This window comes from Gavialis gangeticus, unplaced genomic scaffold (assembly GCF_001723915.1).
Source record: "Gavialis gangeticus isolate Ggan-Ray unplaced genomic scaffold, GavGan_comp1, whole genome shotgun sequence".
NCBI classification, from domain to species: domain Eukaryota; kingdom Metazoa; phylum Chordata; order Crocodylia; family Gavialidae; genus Gavialis; species Gavialis gangeticus.
Genome location: NW_017729024.1, coordinates 85034646 through 85037882, shown reverse-complemented (window position 1 = coordinate 85037882; position 3237 = coordinate 85034646). Strand labels below are relative to the sequence as shown.

Here is a 3237-nt window from a genome sequence, read left to right as displayed (position 1 = left end):
GCCCCTGCCCCTCTTCTCCTTCCCCCCCCCCCTCATTTTTGCAAAGTGACAAAGTCTTCAACAAAAAGAGTCCTTGCCGCTACCTGAGAACAGGTTACTATTTTGGTGGCTAGGGTACTCTTCATAGAGATAGAAAACATGGTTTTGAACCTCCTCAGGCTGACAATGGCTTAGAACTCAGATCTCTCATTCTTGATGGAGGATTCTTCTTCACTCAGTATTCAACTTCATTTTAAAAGTAAAGAGTCACCCTTGCTCCATTTTCAAAGGAACATATTAGGTGCCTTACAACACAACAGAGTTCTAGCCTGTGAATCCCAGTCAGACCTGGAGGCCTTTCTACAGCTCAAAATTGATGCCAAATCCTCCAATGACTTGTCCATACCACAATAGCTTTGGGTCCTGTGGAGGACAGGACTGATATACCTTGCCTGTGCCCTGCTAAGCCAGGTTTATTTATATGTTCCTGAGCAAAAAGTTCACCAGTGAGGCTGCCTTGTCACTAGCATTTACTCGCTATCACCTGGTCTCCAATGCACAATTAGTAGTTGCTCAATGCCCTGGCTCCTCTGAATATGATTATAAGGTCCACTGAATGGGGAAGGTAAGCCAAAACTCTTTGGATTCTATTCAGAAAGTCAGATGCCTAAAAGCGTGGTGATACTCGGTGTCATCACGCCCAAGTCCTTTTATATCTCTAGCCTTAAATTAAAACACCTAGTGGGTAGATCTAGAAGGCTAAAACTGTAACATCGTCATCCACAATTTAGAAAATGGAATTTTATTTTTATTTCTGTAGTCAGAAAGTAAAAGCCCTCCCTTGATGAAAAGATGTTCATAAAGCATATAGGAATAGATTGCTTACATGCAGTTTTGCTTCGGCCATTTGAAAAAAAATCTTCAAGAACACAATAGTTAAATTACATGTAATTGTTCATGCTCAAGGTCTGCCAGTTTAGTGGAAAAGTTCTTCTGAGAAGGAAACTTTTGGCTATTGTAATGGTCAGGCACTGGAATAGGCTACCTAGAAAAGATGTGGAATCTATGCCCTTGGAAACTTTGAAAAGCAGGTTAGACAGATACTTGCCTGGGATGGTTTAGTGAGGGATGATCCTACCTTTAGTAGGGGGCTGGAACAGATGACCTTGTGAAGTCCCTTTGGGCCCTAGTTTCCTATGATCCTGAAACAGATGAGGTCATTTGTTATAAAGCATTTAGTGTGTTGCATGCAATTTTATTTTTACAATATTAAGGTAAAAAAGCCATACAACACAACTTGCTTATATTAGCTTTTTTTTTACTGTATCGGGATATAAATCTGGTGTTTGGCTGAAGTAATACACATAGGGCACATAATGCAGAAGAAGAAAAGCATCAAACCAGCATGTGCAGGTTGCAAAAAGTCACAAATATAGGCATCAGGTCTTTAAAACAATCCAAGTATCTGTGTTCTTGATGGGCAGCTCTAATCTGCACTTTCAGCACTTATGGTGTACTGCAAATAACCAAAGTTTCATTGATCTGGACAACATTTTACAGAGCGCTACAGAGAACAGTCAAATTTACATACTGCAGGCTGAGGTTGTTCACTGTGTTAAGCGCACACACATTCCTCCAAAGGGAAATGTCTTTGTTCCTTTTTTCACCTTGAACACCTATTTTTTGTGGGGCGAATACAAGGATTATTCCAACACTCAGTGTTTTTAATTTCTTAATTGATCTAATGAAGTACCACAGGGCCTACATTAATAGCTTAATGCTTCTTTTTGCTTCAACACTATGTATACATAAACACATGATATTATTGATGATTATTAATATGCCCACATGTAGAACAGAACTAGTAGGTGATTATTAATATATAGAACAAGGCTAGAAGCTTCATGTCCTAATGATCCCTAGAAGGAATGGAATATATTTTTGCAGTTAGGTTACCTGTCATTTCTTCCATTATCTAATTATGCAGATTGTGGAGGAAACAGAATTTGGGAACTGGCAATGGCAGCTGAATTAGGAGTCACCTGAACATTGCTTCTGGTCAATACTGTGAAAACAATTAGGTTCAGTGGAGGCAGCCTCATTTTGAGTGGAAGATAATCAATTAACAATAAGACTTGTGCGATTGTCTTTTATATAAAACCAAAAAGCAGAAATATTATGGGTTGCTGTTACTATTGTACAAGCCAGATAAATGTATCCGCTTACTTAGGTTGGTCTTTGTGCTGGATCATACAGAAAGTCCATTTTACTTTGGAACATGGAAGACCACTAGCATTTATTTATTTCTGTTTCTTATCTTTGGTGTAATCTCATGAGACACAGCATCTCACATTCCTGAGAAGACAAAAAATAAACAATGTATTAATGGAGCAAAAGTACATAGCAACTCCCTAACTCTGTGATTCTCAACCAGGGTACTGGGAAACCCTGAGGTGCTGTGGGATCCTTTGAAGTGTGGCAGGAAGCATGAGAAAATAAACTAAGATCAGGCTCAGGCTCCCTCCCTGCCTAGGCATTCCTTCACCTCACTACCTGGTCCCTCTGCAAGGATGTAAGCACTGTAATAAATAAATTAGTTTTAGAAATGGAGTTTACCTCCTCAAGCTTAAACAGGGTGCATTGTGGCAATTAAGGCTGAGAAACACTGCTTTATTTTTTTCTTGCCATCCCCTGCTCTCTGCCCCTACAAATGGCCACCCCTATTTGAAAGACAGCTTTTTGTTGTTGTCTTTTTGTTTTGGTTTGCTCTTTTAAAGTGTTTTTCTTTTGTTTTCATGCCCTAAATCACATGTGATTTCTTTCATCTACTCTGCAGCAGCAGCAGTCTCAGGGTTCAATACTCCCTCCAATGTAAGGGGGAAACAGGCATGAAAGTGTTCAAAAATATCCCAAAGGCAGCAGAGAAGAAGGAGAAAGGAGGCTACTTGGCTTTCTTCTCCTTAGCCCTGAGTAGATGGTAACCCCTAGGTAAAAACAGTATGTGTTATGAACTGTATGCAGCTTTCTCAAAGCACCTTTACTTCCTGACTAAAAACTCTTAGGCCACGTCCAGAAGACTGTGAATGTTCCTCTTGCCCTGCCTCAAACCCCTTTGAGGCAGAGCAAGAGGCACATGCAGGAATGAAAAAATGTTCCCAATGCTGCAAGTTTGCAGTGTGGGGAGAAAATTAGACCACTGGATATCCAGGGGTCTAAAAAACTGAAGTTTAAAAAACCAGAGCAGCGCATAGTCCCAGA

At 40.2% G+C, this 3237-nt stretch overlaps 2 long non-coding RNA genes across 2 annotated transcripts in view; both read right to left on the bottom strand.

Annotated features, from left to right (window-relative positions):
• The window catches only part of LOC109297526, a 2272-nt gene extending 1124 nt beyond the window's left edge, over nucleotides 1-1148 (bottom strand). Inside the window, exon 1 of the long non-coding RNA XR_002097341.1 lies at nucleotides 1118-1148. This is a non-coding gene — a long non-coding RNA (uncharacterized LOC109297526). The remainder of the gene's footprint in view (nucleotides 1-1117) is intronic.
• LOC109297525 lies at nucleotides 1142-2335 on the bottom strand. Its single transcript, XR_002097340.1, has 3 exons — nucleotides 2206-2335; nucleotides 1936-2044; nucleotides 1142-1181 (listed from the first exon to the last, which is right to left on the bottom strand). It is a non-coding gene; the product is annotated as an uncharacterized LOC109297525 (long non-coding RNA).
• Between the last annotated feature and the right edge of the window lie 902 nt (nucleotides 2336-3237).